The sequence below is a fragment of the Nematolebias whitei genome, chromosome 1, assembly GCF_014905685.2.
Source record: "Nematolebias whitei isolate Nwh7 chromosome 1, NemWhi1, whole genome shotgun sequence".
Lineage (NCBI taxonomy): Eukaryota > Metazoa > Chordata > Actinopteri > Cyprinodontiformes > Rivulidae > Nematolebias > Nematolebias whitei.
In genome coordinates this window covers 93,865,283-93,885,729 of record NC_056498.1, presented here as the reverse complement: position 1 = coordinate 93,885,729, position 20,447 = coordinate 93,865,283, and the positions used below count along the sequence as shown (strand labels likewise).

General features: G+C 43.8%; 1 protein-coding gene across 1 annotated transcript in view; it reads right to left on the bottom strand.

Moving 5' to 3' along the window:
• mtm1 (myotubularin 1) overlaps window positions 1-20,447 on the bottom strand; it is a gene marked incomplete in the record, with an annotated part of 286,925 nt that overhangs the window by 91,507 nt on the left and 174,971 nt on the right.

Below are 20,447 nucleotides of genomic sequence, written 5' to 3'. Positions count from 1 at the left end.
GACCTATATCTTTGTTACCACAATTCTCAAAAATTCTAGAAAAATTATTTGTGACCAGATTTGACCTATTTCTTGATAAAAATAATATTTTAAATAATAGTCAGTATGGGTTCAGATAAAAAAAACTCAACATCCATGGCTCTTATGGAGTTGATGGAACAAGTTACTACAGCTATAGATCAAAAACAACATTGTACAGGGGCTTCTCAAAAAATTAGCATATTGTGATAAAGGTCATTATTTTCCATAATGTAATGATAAAAATGAAACTTTCATATATTTCAGATTCATTGCACACCAACTGAAATATTTCAGGTCTTTAATTGTTTTAATACTGATGATTATGGCATACAGCTCATGAAAACCCAAAATGCCTGTCCCAAAAAATTAGCACATCATGAAAAGGTTCTCTAAACAAGCTATTAACCTAACCATCTGAATCAACGACGTAACTCTAAACACCTGCAAAAGATTCCTGAGGCTTTTAAAAACTCCAAGCCTTGTTCATTACTCAAAACCGCAATCATGGGTAAAACTGCCAACCTGACTGCTGTCCAGAAGGCCATCATTGACACCCTCAAGCAAGAGGGTAAGACACAGAAAGAAATTGCTGAACGAATAGGCTGTTCCCAGAGTGCTGTATCAAGGCACCTCAGTGGGAAGTCTGTGGGAAGGGAAAAGTGTGGCAGAAAACGCTGCACAACGAGAAGAGGTGACCGGACCCTGAGGAGGATTGAGGAGAAGGGCCGATTCCAGACCTTGGGGGACCTGCGGAAGCAGTGGACAGAGTCTGGAGTAGAAACATCCAGAGCCACCGTGCACAGGCGTGTGCAGGAAATGGGCTACAGGTGCAACAGCGGCAGAAGCGCCTGACCTGAGCTACAGAGAAGCAGCACTGGACTGTTGCTCAGTGGTCCAAAGTACTTTTTTTCGGATGAAAGCAAATTTTGCTTGTCATTCGGAAATCAAGGTGCCAGAGTCTGGAGGAAGACGGGGGAGAAGGAAATGCCAAAATGCCAGAAGTCCAGTGTGAAGCACCCACGGTCAGTGATGGTCTGGGGTACCATGTCAGCTGCTGGTGTTGGTCCACTGTGTTTTATCAAGGGCAGGGTCAATGCAGCTAGCTCTCAGGAGATTTTGGAGCACTTCATGCTTCCATCTGCTGAAAAGCTTTATGGAGATGAAGATTTCATTTTTCAGCACGACCTGGCACCTGCTCACAGTGCCAAAACCACTGGTAAATGGTTTACTGACCATGGTATTACTGTGCTCAATTGGCCTGCCAACTCTCCTGACTTGAACCCCATCTAGAACCTGTGGGATATTGTGAAGAGAATGTTGAGAGACGCAAGACCCAACACTATGGATGAGCTTAAGGCCGCTATCAAAGCATCCTGGGCCTCCATAACACCTCAGCAGTGCCACAGGCTGATTGCCTCCATGCCACGCCGCATTGAAGCAGTCATTCATGCAAAAGGATTCCCGACCAAGTATTGAGTGCATAACTGAACATGATTATTTTGAAGGTTGGCGTATTTTGTATAAAAACACTTGTCTTTCATTGGTGGGATGACATATGCTAATTTTTTGGGACAGGCATTTTGGGTTTTCATGAGCTGTATGCCATAATCATCAGTATTAAAACAATTAAAGACCTGAAATATTTCAGTTGGTGTGCAATGAATCTGAAATATATGAAAGTTTCATTTTTATCATTACATTATGGAAAATAATTACCTTTATCACAATATGCTAATTTTTTGAGAAGGACCTGTAAAAGTATTTTTCATTTAGCCTTTATTTATCCAGGTTAGTCTCATTGAGCCACGAGAACTCATTTTCAAGAGAGACCTGTTTAGGGAGCACATGGTAGGGGTTAAGGGCCTTGCTCATGGGCCCAGAGTGGGGCGAATGAGGGTGGGGGCAAGTGTGGGTGTTTCACCTACCCCACCCACAATTTTGATGTTGTCGGGGCCGGGGCGTGAACCAGCGATCTTCGGATCACAAGCCCACCTCTCTAACCTCTGCGCCACCACTCCCCCTATCGGTTGGTCCGATGGCGGTGAGATTTCAATTGATTGCTACAGTGAGTAACAGACCTGTAAAAGTATATTTGTCAATTTAAAAACAGCATTTGACACAACTGACCACACCATTCTGATTGATAAATAAAAAAAATATGGTATTAGAGGACCAGCTTTGCAGTGGATATGTAGTTATTTAAAAGACAGAAAACAGTTTGTACAAATAGACAATGTAAGATCTAACCTAAGCAGTATTTCATGTGGAGTGCCACAAGGCTCTGTACTTGGACCTAAGTTGTTTATTTTGTATGTTAATGATTTGACGGAGGTGTCCAGAAAAAAAAGATAAGTGTCGATGTTCCTTTTAGAGTTGATGGTGTTGAGATATGCAGAGTAGGTGAGGTGAAGTTTTTGGGTGTAATTATTGATGATTAACTGTCATGGAAACAGCACATAAATTCTGTAAAAATGAAAATATCTAAATCCACTGCAGTACTGTATAAAGTAAGGGACTTATTGAATGATAAAGCCTTGTATTTGCTGTATAATACAAGTATAGTCCCGCATTTAATTTATTTTGTTGAAGTTTGGGGAACAGCATGTAAAACTATAACGATCGATGCCTATTGTTATTTTGCAGAAAAGAGCTAAGAATTATCACAAGAAAGCATTATTGTCATCCATCTAGAATTTTATTTTATCAATTGAAATTACTGAAGTTTTATGATTTGGTTAACTATAATATTCTTTTAGTACTGTATAAAGCTCAGAACTACACACTACCTTCAAACATTCAAACGTATTTTGTAAAAAGGAAAAGTTGCTATAATCTTAAGGGAACAGACATTTTTATTAAACCACAGTACAGAACCAGTTTAAAGGGTCGGTCTACTTCAATTCAGGGAATAGGTCTGTGGAATAATTTGGAAAATGATGTAAAAAAGTAAAGTCATTGCCTATATTTAAGAAAATGATTAAGATTAAAATTTTGGAAAGATACGTATAAATACATAAAATTGTGATGAGTTATTTATTTTGTTATATTACTTATAGATGATTATTGTTTGAATTGATTGTTTGAATTGATTTTGTTTTAAACAAGGGGCAGATATGATAAGATTTTTTCTTCTGACCTGTTTTTTTTTTTTTTGTTTCTAAATTGTTTTTGTGTTTTAAATATGAAATGAATAAAAATGACAAACAAACAAACAAACATAGGCGTCGCATTCACTATATGTGAAGGGGACAAGTCCCCCCCACATAAAAAAACAAAAAAAACAAAAATGTTCATTTGGACCCCCACCCACCCCTTTTATTATGAAACATTAGTTCAGGCGGCGTAGTTTCTTTCTTCGTGAACAAATCCATTCCACTTGATTAATAGAATATTCAAACCACTAAAACTCCAGTCCAGGTTTTCCTGGTTACTTCTAACTCTAAACACAGCAGCCTGTTGCCACGGTCACAATATACGGTGGTCACAGAATATGGTGTAACACCTGTAGTGTTTCTGTGCGTCTCCTCCTGCCTCGGCAGAAAACACGCACAGATGGAGGAGATGGAGACACCTCTGTGTTGATCGCTCGCCAGTTTAGCCAGTTTTGTTGTTATTTTTTATTTTTTTTGGGGGGGGGGGGTTTGATCATAAACATATTTACATGGTCAGGAGGAGAGAAGTGGAGCGCTACGTCTGTAGCATCTTAGCTTAGCAGTAATTGTGACTGTAAGACACTGCAGGTGTAAGAGACGCTGTGTGTTCAGGTGCATTAAAGTTGAAATGTCTTGAAAACCCCACACCTTATTGTCCTCAATCTTCATGAGAAACATCATTTAGATGAGTAGTGTTGAACACAAGTAAAAATGTCTAGTGGTGATGTTTTTTTATTTCACAACAAACACAAATAGTGCCGACCTGACGCTCTGTATTAAACTGCATTAAAGTTAAAATGCCTTTAAAACCCACAGCTGAATTTACACAAACTTGGTGAGAAACGTGTTTTAGATGAGTGGAATTAAAGGAAATCTAGGTGAAATGTTGCTTTTTTGTACACTAGTGAACACCTTTTTTTTTACGCGCACACACATGCACGCGCGTATGTGCGCGTGCACATACACCTACACACATCATTGTGTCCCCCTCACATTACGCATGCTTCTGACGCCCTTGCTTTAAGATGATAGGTTCAGGGCCTGCAATTTAAACAATTTCAAGTATTTATTTGTTTATTTGTACATAATTTGGGCTTGCAGCTCATGACACCAATGAAAACAGGATTTCAAAAAATTAGAATACTGTGGAGAAATTGTTGGTTACGTACTGTAACCCCAGATTCTATGAGTATAGAGAGAGTCAGAGAGAGTCAGAGTTTCTTTATTGTCATTCGCACCTCATGTGGTACATGTGGTGGAGCGAAATTATGTACACAGGGTCCCAGTTACATCCAACAATAAAATGTATAAGAAAAACAGTAATAACATCTAAGATATGAACTAAGAAAAACATCAACTAAATATACACTAAGCACTCATAACATAAAAACATTGAACATCAGCACAAACATGAACATGAGTCTGTGAGCAGATGTGCACGCATGAACACATCAACATTGAAACAGATCAGCAGCAACATGAAACAGATCAGCAGCAACATGATATGGTTTTTCACAGTGATTATTCTAGTTAGAGATTCATGAGTCTAACAGCCTCAGACTCATGAATCTCTAACTAGAATAATCACATAGGCGTAGCCCTTTAAGGCTGTCGCTGGTGGGTTTATCCCGTCCTGCAAAGCATCGCACTGAAAAAATTAAGTCCATGCCCACCTGTTGTGTGGGCCCCACCCGGTCCGTATAAATTACATTAAGAGTGGGTAATCGGCTCCCAAATAGCTTTTTCCTTCAGCCATTTAGGAGCCAGTGAGGCCTGATGCTTAAAGGGATACGCCTATACTCACAGAATCTGGGGTAACAGTACGTAACCAACATTCTATTTCGTATAGGCTTTGCCCTTTAAGGCTGTCACTGGTGGGTTAAAAGCGAAGCAAGATCTAGTCTCCGCCTCACTGGGTCCATTCGAACACCATATGAAGTGTCCGCTTGCCCAAAAAAACATCTCGTCACTCAGCTCTCCATGTGCGTAAATACGCGTTGCGTAATTACGCACACCATGCACAGACGTGCACTGCCTAGTTACGCGTTCCGACTGCATGAACGCACCGGAAAGGTTTTCAACGGGAAAGAGGAGACGCTGAAAAGGCCGTGAACAGAGCAGTTCCACGGCTCTTCAATATGAACAAATTAATAATAAGTGAACTGATTATTAATCATATAAACTGATTGATGACAGAAGTCATGAACTGATTAGTGACCATAGAACAAGAACAACAGTCACAACCTGTGACTGATAGCAATATCTCACACTGTAAATGCATGCAGTCATTTGTGAGTTTAAACGAGATTCCATGAAACAATAATAATCATTCTGTTAAGGCACTAAGGACAGAATGTGTCATGGAACGAGCCGTCACATCACATAAATAGAAGCGAATAAATGAACAGGGTGTTGACCACGCGGCCGCAGTGCAAATATCCTGCATTGACTTACTATTATGCAAAGCAGTCGAAGATGCGATACCTCTGGTCGAGTGCGCCCTGAGGTTGTCAGGAGGCTCTAAATCTGATGCTCTGTGGGCTTCAGAAATGGCCTCACACAGCCAGTGTGACAGGTGCTGGATGGATAACGGGCAACGTGCAGATGCGTCTCTATAGTGCACAAACAAATGTTGAGTCTGACACAGTGCCGCCGTGCGTGCTACAAAACACGTCAACGCACGTACAGGGCAGAGAAGATGGAAAGATGCTTCTTCTTCTGATTTGTGGGGAGGAGGGAAAAATCCCTCCAACGATATCGCTCTTGAGCGCGTGATGTTTTAGGCATAAACGCTGGGTTAAGCCTCAGATCAGCTGAGCTGCCATCAGCCTGAATTCTGAGACATGACGGAGCGACAGAGAGGGCAGATAAATCACTCACCCTCTTAGCGGATGTTAAAGCCGACAGCAGGGCTGTTTTAAGAGACAAGAATTTAATCGGAACCTGATCTAGTGGCTCGAGTGGAGCTTTGATCAGGGCTTGCAGAACCAGCGTTAAAACCCACTGTGGAGAAAGTGTGCGTGATACAGGCCTGCGCCTCTGTACACCTTTTAAAAAAACGCTTCATCAGCGGATGACTAAAAGCTGTTCTGTCTCGAAAACTTCATGACAGGAAGAGATGGCTGCAGTGAACGTTTTACTCGAGCTGAACGCCAGATCTCTGTCCATCAGCTGCTGCAGAAAGGATGGCACACCACCTAGTGAACATGAAATGGCCTCTACACCTTTCTCCGTACACCAGCGCTGAAATACTGTCCACTTTGATTTGTACAGCGCTGTGGTAGAGGCAGCACGTGAACCCTGGAATGTGCGCACCACATCTTGAGAGAGACCCATCCTCTCTAAAACGGATCCGCTCAGCGGCCAGACCCACAGGTGCTGGCCTATTTCTGGGTAACTCCTGATAGCTCCTCCCGCCTGGAGGAGAGCATCCTCCCTCCACGGCAGTTTCCACGGGTGCCACGATAACAGGCGTTGTAGAATTGTTGACTGTGTGAATCAGAACATGTTGATTCCGCAGCACAGGAGCAAAATGCTGAATCACATTCAAAACCGTGCGACATTCCAAAACATTTTTATGAGCTGCTGTGTGGGGTGGCCACAGCGCCCCCACAGCTCGAGACATGCATGTGCCTCCCCAGCCTGACAGGGACGCGTCTGTGAAAACTAAGACGTGTGACATAGGTCTGCTGACGGGGACTCCCTCCGACAGAATAAGAGGGTTTCCCCAGTGTCTCAGGTCGATTCTCACGGAGGGGGGCACAGTGATCAACAGTCTCTTCTGCCTCACTAGGTCTACACGCAAACGAGCGAACCATCTCTGGAGGCGTCGCACCGTGTGAGCAGGCGACATTGTCCCTAATAACTTCATGACGGAAAACAGTCGTTATCACTCTGCCGGCATCACGTGGAGGATCTGGTCCTTTAGAGCTTCGGTTCCCGTCTGAGATAAACGAGCCCTCATAGTGACTGCGTTTAGCTCCACTCCCAGATAAACGATCGTCTGGGCCGGGTGAACTGAGCTCTTCTCCCCGTTATGGTGAAGCCCAGATTTTGCAGGTGTGACGTCAGTGCTTGAGTTTGCACTGCTGCCTCCTGTCTGGAAACGGGTCAGCAGCAACAGATCGTCCAGATAAAACAGAATTCGTATCCCTGCTCTGTGTAGCAGCTGCAAAGCCGACTCCACACATTTTGAATAGAATGTTGTCTAACAGTTGAAAATTGACAAATCCAAGATGGGTTTCGTCCCTCTGGTCCGTTTTGGGACCAGGAAGTAACGAGAGTAAAACCCTGTGTTTTCCTCTCCGTCTAGAACCCTGGAAATTACATTTTTTTAAATCAAAATTTCCTGAACTTCCGCGTGGAGGGACGGGATCTGTTCTAGAGATGACAGAACAGTCTCTAAAATTCTTACGAACGGGGGGCGGGGGGGGGGGGGGGGGGGGGTTGAGCTACAAACTGCAGTGTGTATCACCTGCTGATAAAACGGTTCATCCATCTGTCTAGAGCGCACGCTCGCTGCTACTCCACGTAACGTTCGGGAAGCGGGCATGCATTTTGTGCTGCGTCATGTTTTTTTTTTTTACAGACGCCAACTACCGCCGTCATGTGCTACAGAGGCGTATTCCGAGCCACCCAAGGAGAGGTTTCGTCGAAGGGGCCCTGAAGGCACTTCTGTGCCACGCTCAGGTTGCGGGCTCACATCTGTGCTGATGTGAGCTAGCGTGCACTGAGGGGAGGCGCGCACGCCCCTGGCCATGTGGTGCCGTATAGGTGAGGGCTGCCGCTGTCGCGGGGGCACGCGTTTGTCACCGCTGTGGTCAGAGGAGGCAGTGCACAGCTTGGGCTGAGAGCAAGGTTTCCCACTGGACTCGGTCTGCTGAAAACATTCACTTTTGACTGCTGTGTCACTCACGTGCGCATTTTGTGTGTTTTCTCGAGCTGGGGTGATTTTAAAAATCTGTTTGGAGGACACCGGCTCGCTTTGTGTGGAGGATGTGTGAGGAGAAGCCGCTGTAAGATCATACAAACTGACGGTCAGGCTGAAATCAGACACTTTAATTTCTGAATGATGTTTACGTTTAATTTCAAAACTCGAACCATCATTGTACACACACACATCCTCTGCAAGGAGTCATTTTTTGAATCCTCTCCCCCATGGGCCCTGTGGCTGGTTGTTTCAGGGCGGTGCCTATTGGCGGTCTCTGGGGAAACGCTGCACCGCTGGTTGCCGGGATGAGGAGGGCTGTTCTCTGACGGGAGGGGCTAGCGGCGGAGCGAGAAGACGCTGCTGCAGCTGTGGCGCGTCTCTGCTGCTGTCTCTGGCCACAGCGCTCTCTCTAGTGGGCGGGGGGGGGGGGGGGGGGCTTGATCAGATGGCGTACAGTCTCCGACACCTCCTCCGACTTTTTCGATTTCTCAAGCATGGCCTTGAAATTGGCTCCGAACAGCGCATCCATCGTGATGGGGCCCTCCAGCAAGTCCTTCTGCTGCTTCTCTGGCAGAGAGGGGGAATGACGAAGCCAGGTGGACTTCTGGAACATCGTCATCCAGGCTGCAATGTGAGACAGGCAGACAGCACAAGAGGCGCACAGGTTGAGGGTGACGTCAGACGCCTTGCAGAGGGAGCTCTTCGTCTCCTCTGGCAGGTCTGTTCCCTCCAGCCTCTTGAGATACTGTACGCCAACAGTGCAACATTATTGTTCACTGCGGCCGCCAGAAAAGCACACTGGTGAGCTCGGTTGGAGAGCGACCTCACCGTCTGGTCATGCTTCCCCAGAGGCGCAGGACGCTGGTCCAACCTGGACATCTTTGCTCCGAGAGCCTCCGCCAGGCTTGGCTCCAGTGGGGCACCGAGGGAAATTCCGCTCAGTAAACTCCTCCACTCTGGTGATGGGTGCGAATGTGGAAACCGGCGCTCTCAGTCTACCAGGTTCGGCTGCAGCCTCGTTCCAGTAGGACATCACTGCTGGGAAACAAGGCCAGATGGGAGCAGGACAGCGAGCCAGGGTGGAGCCAAATCTTCCCGCTAGATCATCTGATCTGTGTGGGGGGAGGAGAGGAACTGAAAAATCCCTTCATGTCAGCCGCCTCCTGGATTATGCCAGGCAGCTCCAAGAGGAGGGCACCGACAACTGGGAGCTGTGTGGTCACTGATGCGAAAAGGCCCGGGGTGAGTGAGCATCCGCTCAGCCCCCCTCGTTCCGACACTACGCTCTCCAGGAGGGAGTGAGCAGCGGGGGCTGCTGCTGACGTCGCCTGTCCCGGAGAAACCAAAAATGGGAGCCGATTAACCGCTCTTAACATAATTTATACGGACCGGGTGGGGCCCACATAACAGGTGGGCGTGGACTAAATTTTTTCAGTGCGATGCTTTGCATGACGGGATAAACCCACCAGCGACAGCCTTAAAGGGCGAAGCCTACACAAAATAAAACAGCCCAAATTTTGCAGAGCATGAATGTTTTAAACTGGATGTGACACACTAATCATCTACTAAACTCAAAGCACCTGCACAGGTTTCCCCAGGTGTCATTAAATTGCTTCAGTTTGGTTCAGTTGTCTCAATTCGGTTCAATACGGGGAAGACTGCAGACATAACTGGCCAGAAGACCATCATTGATACCCTCCATAGGATGGGTAAGCCACAAAAGTTCATAGCTAAGGAGGCTGGCTGTTCACAGAGTGCTGTGTCCAAGCATATCAATGGAAAGTCTGGTGGAAGGGTAAAATGTGGCAGGAGAAGATGCACCAGCAAAAGAGATGACCGTGGGCTTCAGCGGATTATCAAACAGAGAAGATTCCAGAATATGGAAGAGATCCAGAAAGAGTGGAATGAGGCGTGAGTCACAGCTTCAAAAACCACTACATTCAAACACATCCGGGAGATGGGCTACAACTGTCGGGTTCCTCGGGTCAAGCCACTTCTGAACCTGAGCCAACGTAAGAAATGTCTCAAATGGGCCAAGGAAAAGAAGGGCTGGACCATTGGCCAGAGGTCCAAGGTCCTCTTTTCAGATGAAAGTGTGCCTTTCTTTCGGAAACCAAGGTCCAAGAGTTTGGAGGAAGAAGAGTGAGGAACAGAACCCATACTGCTTGAGGTCCAGTGTGAAATATCCACAGTCAATCATGATTTAGGGTGCAATGTCAGGTGCAGGTGTTGAGTAAACTCTGCTTTCTTAAATCCAAGGCCACCGCAACAGTCTACCAGAATGTTTTAGAGGACTTCATGATTCCTTCAGCTGAGGATCTGTATGAAGATGCAGATTTCATCTTCCAGCAGGACCTGGCCCCTGCCCATGCCACCAGAAGCATCAAAACCTGGTTTGATGCCCATGCCATCACAGTGCTCAACTGGCCAGCCAACTCGCCAGACCTAAACCCCATTGAGAATCTATGGAGTATTTTGTTAAAGACGGGAGCCGCTGTGGGCCACCGGATCCAGAAACCCCCCATCTCACATCCTTACCCCCGGCTGGAACCCTCCTCAGAAGTGGCAACTATACTAATCAATAAATCAAGGAAACATCAATTAAGTTTTATCAATTATATTAGAAAAAAGGCAGTATAAGATTACAATTTACAGCGCTGGACTCTATTCAGTCTGTGACGCGTTCACAGACCCGGAAGAAGAGCCCCGATGTCTCATGTCATCATTAATTTATAGGGCCCTAGGCTCCGCTCTTCGCAGAAGGGGGAGCTCAACCTGTCAGTGTATGATGGGGCGGGACTAAGTGTGGTATTATGTGTACTGATGTGTAAGGAAAAACATGAGACGGTGCTTTAAAGCCTTTCCTACGTGATGTGGCAAGCTGATTAAACTATTTCTTGACAGATACTGAATTATCAGGGAGACTCTCTTAAGAGTTTTCTGGCCCAGTTTAACCCAGTCAGAACCGGGTCACAATTTCATTATAATTCCGTCTCTGAGCAGATCAAACTCATAAAACCAGTCTACATTGAAAATATCTTAACAATTCTCAAGAGGAAAATGAGGGGCACCAGACCCAACAAAAAAGAAGAGCTGACAGCAAGCATCAAGGAAATCTGGGTTTCCCTAACTCCCAGGCAATGCCACAGGCTGACTGTCTCAATGCCACGTTGCATCGAGGCAATGATTAAGGCAAAAGGATTTCCAACCAAGTATTGAAGATTAACATATTATTTTGAAAGTACCATATTTTGATTGATTTGTTGTTATCCTAATTTCTTTCTTTCTTTCAGCAAAAACTGAGAAGTAGTGCGGGCTGATGTCTTCACAGTATTCTATTTTTTTAAATTCCTGTTTTTGTGGGTTTCATGAGCTGGAAGCCCAAATTATGTAAAAATAAACAAATACTTGAAATCGTTTAAATTGCGGGTCCTGAATCTATCATCTAGTAAAGATTAACTTTTTGAATGGAATTATGGAAGTTAAACAACTTTTCCATGATATTCTAATTTTTTGGAAAGGGTCTGTACTTAGGATCACCATTCAAGTTTTGTGTATGTTAAAAGCAAAAAAAAAAAAAAGTCTGTAAGCGTCATCAAGTGGCTGATTCTTGAACTACAACAAGTACAGCACGGATAGAGCTGGGCACTTTCATTCATTGTACAGTAGATACCTGCGGCTTAACAGCCGGGGCATCTTATTTATGTACAAAATTATGATTTATCTTATATTTAATTAGTGTGGCTTATACACAAGTGTGTTTTGTAGTATGGAAATTACGGTTACATAGCCCTCTCCAAGACCTTTGATAAAGTATTGGCCAGAGCTATATAGGTCGATAGTTGTCTTTGCTATTTATTTTGCCAGCCTTATTTTTTTACAATAGGCACTAAAATCACTGACAGTATAGAATTTGATAAAATGCCATGAATTAAAACCCCAGTGAAACAAATGGCTAACAAATGAAAAAGTTTTCTGCTTGCAAATTTTAAGTTCTCCGCAAATATCTTATCCGCACCACATGCCTTATTATTTTTCAGGTTCATAACAATATCCATAAATTCTTGTGCAGAAATAATGACATCTTCATGCTTGTCTATGTTGTCTATCACAAAGGGATTACTTTTACTACAACTAAACATTTCATGAAAATGTTTCTTCCATAATTGAATAATTTCGTCTGGTCCATTTGCATCATCAATTTTTGTTGGCAAGGAAGTTTTTAGATTATTGACTTTTAATTTATTTCCAAAAGTCAGTAAGACTGTTATGTTTTAATTTCATTGCAAGTGACTCAGATTTAAGTGTGTTTTCATTCCTCTTAATAAATCATTAAACATGTTTAAAACTAGCATTTGCCCGCTGCTTATAGTCAAATACGGGACCATGTATAGGTTTGCCTGATTCATCCCACAGTTTAAAAGCCCTTCTGGCCTCAACATGAAGCTCTTTTGCATATTCATTCCACCCTGGCTTGGCTTGGTGCTTTTTAGTTTTGTACAAAGGCCTACTTGGGATAAGAAGGGATTCTACAACTTTCTCATACAGTGAGCACAACTCTGTGCCATGTTGCACATTTTTACAATTTATGTCAGAACATCTAAATGGTAAATGGCATTGCTTAATTTGTAAACTGACTGATGCCGGAACAGCAGGCAGGCCCGGAGGGGGGATCCAACTGTTCTCTCATAGAAAATTTTGAGTAACAGAGATGCCATTTCCTGCATTTTGGTGTATTTTAATGGGTTGTTATACATCAACATTTACTTACATTTGTAAACTCGTAATAAAATTAATATTTTGGAGAAGAACAGCAGGTTGTGTGTGAATTAGCAGCTCTGATTCTGTCAGGTGTCCTAAACCCCCTCCTCCCTATCCTCACTTCATAGTTCTGAGCTGAACTCTTCTCCGCTCCTGCTCCAGTCTCGTGGCACCGTTTGAAGCACCTGAAGGCTTCAATTTTCTGTTGTCTAACTAAGGACAATCAATCAATCCATCCATCCATTTTTCATTAAAGTAAATTGGACTTTTTGACATTTTAATCGCTGTTGTTATTTTGACAAATTAGCGCAGTAATTTTGAAACGTGACATATAATGTGAATAACACATCAAACATTTCTCTCTTTGTATTTTTAATTTATTTTTTACGGTAAGCTTTATTTATTTATTTTGTCTGAAATGTAGCAGGAGTTCAAACACCTGCTGATGTTGTGCGCACGCTAGAGCTGTCTGGAGACGTTTGTGCGTAACGTGCACTGTCACAGGGCATTTATTTATTCTGTTGAATAAATGATCGTTTCTGTTTCGGGGATCTGAGAGGAGGAGAGAGGGGTATTTTTCAGTGCGCTCCCTGCTGAGGAGGAGGAGACAAGACTCCGCACAACACCTCTGTGTGTATATGTGACTATTTGATCCACCCCCCCCCCCCCCCCCGACGCTCCTCTCCTGCTCCTTTAAGGAGCGTGTAGTTGCGCAGACTGGGTCCGCCGGGCTGAGGGCAACGTCTCCTCTCGTTCTATTTTTTTTAATAAATAATCAAAATAAAAATGCGCAATAACTTTGAACTTGTAGGGGCGGAGCTGCCAGATCCGAGGAAAGAGTTGCCGGAACAGAACGGGTCAAAATGAGAGAGTTCCCGGATCTTGTTCCGGCAGGATCCAGCTCAAATTAACCACTGGTAAATGGACTGTACTTATATAGCGCCTTTCTAGCTTATCGAGATACTCAAAGTGCTTTACAACACAATCCGTGTCCTCATTTACCCATTCATACAGCACTCTACTAGATCTCTACAAAGCTAATTGAACAAATTATTCTAAAGAGACTAATCAGTGCTTTAGGTCACATTCATACACTGATGGGACACACATCAGAGGCAATGAGAGGTTCAGTGTCTTTCCCAGTCACTTCGACATGTGACTGCTGGTGGATTCAAACCCCCAACTCTTGCATTGGAGGACGACTGCTCTAACCACTCAGCCACAGCTGCCCATCTCACTGCACTTTTTGGCAAAACAATATTATTCCACAAGATTTCAGACTGGGCGCAGTAGAGATTAAGCTCCTACTCAGTCAGATTATCCCAATTAATTTTCCCTTCTTGCATGTCATTGTTCACAGGCAAAAGGGCTGGTAAATTGCCCATATCTACAGACAAAGAAAAAGGGATAAGATCAGATGTTGCATATGTTTTGTTTCTTGTATACAGATTATTTTTTATTTTAGCTTTGATTTAAAGTTTAATTCTTGTTTTGTGATTTGTACATCTGTGGGTTACAAGGATACAAGGATTTTTATTGTTATTCACATCACATGTGATACATGAGGTGGAACAAAACTATGTACACAGGGTCTCAGTTACATCCAACAAAAATACAAATTGTAAAGAAAAACGTTAGTAAGATCTGAGTCATGAACAAAGAATATACTACATTCACTAAACTAAGAATACACTAAGCACCAATGGTACAAAAACAACGGGCTAAAACAACAGCAGCACGAACATGAGTCTGTATGAGCAGATGAGGACTAATGAACACAGCAACATGAAGTAGTCAGCAGCATGAGATCAGCATCATGGATAGTCAGCAGCACATATCAACAACCAAGTGGCATTACAGCGATTTTCACAGTTTTTTTTTTTTCATAGTGATTTTTCCTGGTTAGAGATTAATGAGCCTAACAGCCTCAGGGTAGCAGCTGTTCCTCAGCATGGTGGTTCTACACTTAATGCTCCTCAGCCTTCTGCCTGAGGGGAGTGGGACAAAAAGTGTGTGTGCTTGGTGTGTGGGGTCCTTCATGATGCAAGTGGCCCTCTTCCTGCAACTGGAGGTGGAGATGTCTGTGATGGTGGGGAGTAGGAATGCACGATATATATGGTATACAGTAGAAAGGGCGTGGCAAAAATCCCAACAAACGGATCACTCTTTTTTAACTTGGAATGCTCCCTCTTTGACATTATTGACCTAATCGAGATGATCCTGTGTTAGAAGACAGATAATATGGTCCGACTTGATTTAAAGTGCAAACCGTTTTTGCTTGAGGATGTGGGCATGGCGAATTAACAAGTGACGTCGTTGCAATACGTTTGGCTCTAAACTGCACAAATTTCAGCCGAGGTGCACCAAAATCAATATGATCAATCATTATCCACCCCTTGAACAGGTATCCATGATAAGTGGCCAATAGCCTCCACAGCGCCACCTACATGATTCCTACAGTCATAGCTCAGTGATACGACATCCGATCTTTGTTCTAGAATTGCGTCGCTCAAGGTGGCTGCATGTTTGAGCAGCTCTGTTACTTTCATTCTGAGATTTTGCTTGTGGAAACTTTAATTCCTCTTTTTCTGGATGTCAATCACATTTTTTGGATGATTGTTTCCTCTGGTATCGGATGCTGTGCAGCTGGAAGGATTTTTACTGAAACTTTTTTAGTTTTGGACATTTGTTATGATGCATACCCATGGCAACAAGGCCGTTTTCTACAACCAACAGCAGCTGATTAACATCTCAAAAGCTCAAATAATATCTCAACTACAGCCCCAAATCTCAAATGAGTTGAAAAGGATGTTCTGTGGATGCATTCTCATTTACCTGCCAGCTGTGCTCAAGTGCCTGACCACTGAGATCCTGGAACTAGCAGGAAACATGGACAGGATTGTCCCTCGGCACCTACAGTTGGATGTCCGCAATGACGAGGAGCTCAGCAGACTGCTGGGAGGAGTGGCCATCACTTTGAGAGGAGTTCTGTTCAGCATTCGGGCAGTCCTACAGCCCAGGGGAACCGAGAGGCCATCAGAGTCTGGGTGGATGGATCGGACGGCATCTGCAGCCAGTTTCTTAAGATCCACTGTGGGATGGACCTTTACAAGATATCCTTCCTGCCTACAGCCATCAGCATCTATAACATCTCTTAATGTAATGAGGATAACGAGTTACAACAAAAAAATAATTTACCTTTGGGATTAATAAAGTATTTTTGAATTGAATTGAATCTGCACCAGATTTATTGTGTGTTATCAGTGAGGACTTTTGGACACATTGATATTGTGGTTTAACATATGACTATAGTGCGCCCCCTAAATTATTCCAACAGTTATATCTCAATGATACATCATCCTATCTGCAACAGATTTTTGGTGCGTTATCAGTGAGGACTTTTGGACACATTGGAATTGTTGTTTAACATTTGACTCAAGTGAGCCCCCTAGATTATTCCAACAGTTAGCTCTCAGTGATACATCATCCGATCTACACCAGATTTTGGGTAGGTCATTAGTAAGCACTTTTAGACACACTGGTATTGTTGTTTAACATTTGACTCCAGTGTGCCCCTAGATTATTCCAACAGTTATATCACAGTGATACACCATCCAATCTGAACCAGAATTTTTGTGCATAATCAGTGACCACGTCTAGACACATTGGCATTGTGGTTTAACATATGACTCAAGTGCGCCCCCTAGATTATTCCAAGAGTTATATCTCAGTGAAATATCATCTGATGTAGGCCAGATTTTTAGTAAGCAATTAGTGATCACTTCTACACACACTGGTATTGTTGTTTAACTTTTGACTCCAGTGTGCCCCCAAGATTATTCTAACAGTTATATCTCAGTGAAATGTCATTCAATATGTACTAGATTTTATGTGCGTGATCAGTGAGCACTAATAGACACATTGATATTGTTCTTTAACATATGACACAAGTGCGCCCCATACATTATTCCAACAGTTATAGCTCAGTGATACATCAGCCGATCTGAACCCAAGTTTTTGTGCGTCATCAGTGAGCACTTGTAGACACATCGGTATTGTTGATTCATGATATCACTTAAGCCCCACCTATTCAGAGAAAAAAATATTGATTAGTGGATGACACTTCCAACTTCGCACTGCGTAAGATATTAGACTCAAACTTTGTTTGCTAACTGTTGATTACCACACATGACATGTTGAAAAGCATAAAGGAGGTGCATGTCAAACATTCGCCACAAAACAGGAAGTCACCATAACTACTGTCTGGAAGGTCAGATTTCGCCTATACTTGGAAGACCTGCAGCTGGACAAGTAACGACATGGACAGAAGGCGATATCGAAGATTTGGGATATGCGCCCCGTGGTGAACGCATGCGGGATTGGCACGAGAACGTTCGCGCTGGCGACTGGGTGGACTAGCTGAAGCTCTCACGGTCGCCATAAGGCCGGAGCGGCGCTTTGCTGCGAGGAAATCCAATGCTGCTTGCAGCTTTAATTTTGCGTCTTTTTATGGTAAATGGACTGTATTTATATAGCGCCTTTCTATCTTATTGATATACTCAAAGCACTTTACACTACAATCTGTGCCTCATTTACTCATTCATACATCACTCTACTAGATCTCTACAAAGCTAAATGAATTCTAAAGAGACTAATCAGAGCTTTAGATCACATTCAAACACCGATGGGACATACATCGGAGACAATGAGGGGTTCAGTGTCTTGCCCAGGGACACTTTGGCAAGTGACTGCTGGTGGAATCGAATCCCAACTCTCGCATTGGAGGACGACTGCTATAACCACTCAGCCACAGCCGCCCATTATGATTTTTCAGTTGAGTTAACTTTAATTAACAGATTATTTAATAACATCATGGTCTGGAGACAGTGGCATTGACAAAAACACAGGATAAAGAACTGGAAGGGGCAGAAATGAAGATGCTAAGGTTCTCCTTAGCTGTCACATGCCGAAGTGTCCCTGGGCAAGGCAATGAACCCCTCGTTGCCTCCGATGTGTGTCCCATCGGTGTGTGAATGTGATCTCAAGCACTGATTAGTCTCTTTATAATTATTTGTTCAATTAGCTTTGTATAAATCTAGTAGAGTGCTGTATGAATGGGTAAATGAGGACAGATTGTAGTGTAAAGCGCTTTGAGTGTCTTGATAAGATAAGGCGCTATATAAGTACAGTCCATTTACCATTTACCATTCCTTAGGAGTAACAAGGCTGGATAAGATTAGGAATGAGATCATCAAAGGTACAGCACAGGTTGAACAACTAGGAGATAGTTAGGGAGGCCAGACTGAGATGGTTTGGACATGTCAAGAGGAGGGACCGTTGGTTATATTGGTAGAAGGATGTTAGAAATGCAGCTGCCAGGAAAAAGACAAAGAGGAATGCCAAAGAGGAGATATATGGATGTAGTTAAAGAGGACATGAAGGTAGTTGGAGTGAGGACAGAGTATGCAGAGGGCAGAGTGAGGTGGAGGAGGATGACTCAATGTGGTGATCCCTGAAGAGGGAAAAGCCGAAAGAAGAAGAAGACGATTAAAGTGAAAACAGGATTTCATGATAAAGCCGGCACAGTTTATTTATTATTAATCCAAAAAAGTTAAATCTGGTCCTCTGGACATTCAAAAAAAAAAAAAAAAAAAAAATAGAAAAGTTTCGTCTCTCATCCGAGAGACTTCCTTAGTCTGAGGTGCTGTATTCAGCTCAGTCTCTTAAATAGCACCTTCTCAGAGTGGATCAACCAGTTTGCTGATGACAACCAAAACCAGCTGCTCACATGGTCAAGAAGGACCATCAGCCTAACAATGGATCATTAGCACACTGATGGCTGTTTACTGTTCACAGGGGGTTGAGTGATACTAGCAATAACAGCAGTGTAAGAGGGGGACAGTTGAACCCACAGGCCACCCCTGTTTAATGATGGACAATTTCTTTTCACAAAGATGGCCTCCTTTACTCCTCTCTCAAACCATCGTTCCTCTCTGTCCAGGATGTGAACATCTTCATCCTTGAAAGAGTGACCGCTGGCCTGGAGATGAGTGTAGACCGCAGAATCCTGGCCTGATGATGTTGATCTTCTGTGCTGGGCCATCCTTTTGGCCAGTGGCTGTTTAGTTTCCCCGATGTAAGACTGATCACAGCCCTCCTGACACTGAACAGCATTCACAATATTACTCTGTTTGTGCCAGGGGACTGGATCTTTGGGATGAACCAGTCTTTGCCGTAATGTATTTTGGGGTTTAAAAGCCACTGGGACGTTATGTTTAGAAAATAAACGTCTCAGTTTCTCTGATACTCCCTCAACATATGGAATGACCACTGGTCTGGGTCTGGGTTCCTCTTTTTCACCTGATGGCTGACTGGAGTCCTGTTTGGGTTTCTTCTCTGCTTTCAGGAAGGCCCAGTTAGGATATCCACATTGCTCTAGAGCCTGTCATGTGTAGGATTTCTCCATATGCCTGGCTCCTGAGTTAGTGGGGATGCTGTCTGCTCTGTGATACAGAGTCCTGATGACTCCTAACTTGTGCTCCAAAGGATGATGGGAGTCAAACTGCAAATACTGGTCTGTGTGGGTGGGTTTGCGGTACACCTCGGTTTGCAAATGTCCTCCATCAGACACTGAGACCTCACATTCCAAGAAAGCCAGCCTGCCATTTTTTACATCATCTCATGTGAACTTGATGCATTTATCCACAGAGTTGATGTGATCACTGAAATGGTGGACTTCCTGAAATTTCATTTTAATGCAGGTGTCGTCAACATACCTGAACCAATGACTTGGTGGTGTCCCTGAAAAGGACGTCAAGGCTCTCTTTCCACCTCCTCCATGCACAGGTTGGCAACAATAGGATAAATCTGAGACCCCATAGCACACAAATGTTTCTGCCTATAATATTGCCACCAATATGTGAAGTAGGTTGACTGCAGGCACAGTTTCAAGAGTTGACACAGTTGCTCTGTGGAAAGCGTGGTCCTGCTGCTCAGTGTGGTATCTGATTTTAACCTTAAACTGACCACTTCTACTGTCTCATCAACAAGAATGCATGCAAAGAGTGATGTGGAATCAAAACGTTGGTTACTTACTGTAACCACAGATTCTATATGAGTATGGGCGCAGCCCTTTAAGGCTATCACTAGTGGGTTTATCCCTTCGCGCAGCGCAGCACTGAAAACTTTAGTCAACGCCCACCTACTGTGTGGGCCTCACCCCCGGTCCGTATAAATTACGGTGAGACCGGGTAATCGTCTCCCAAATAGTTTTTTTCTTCAGCCATTTAGGAACCAGTGAGGCCCAGAGCTTAAAGGTATATGCCTATACTCATAGAATCTGGGGTTACAGTACGTAACCAACGTTCTATTTCATACAGGCGTCACCCTTAAAGGCTATCGCTAGTGGGTTAAGGCGAAGCAGGACGTATTCTATGCCTCACTGGGTCCACTCAGACACAACACGAAGCAGCTGCTTGCACAAAAAAACATTTCATCACTCAGCCTTCTGTGTGCGTAATTACGCGCTACGTAATAGCATGCTCCATGCGCAGGAGTGCACCGGAGAAAAGATCTCTGGTGAG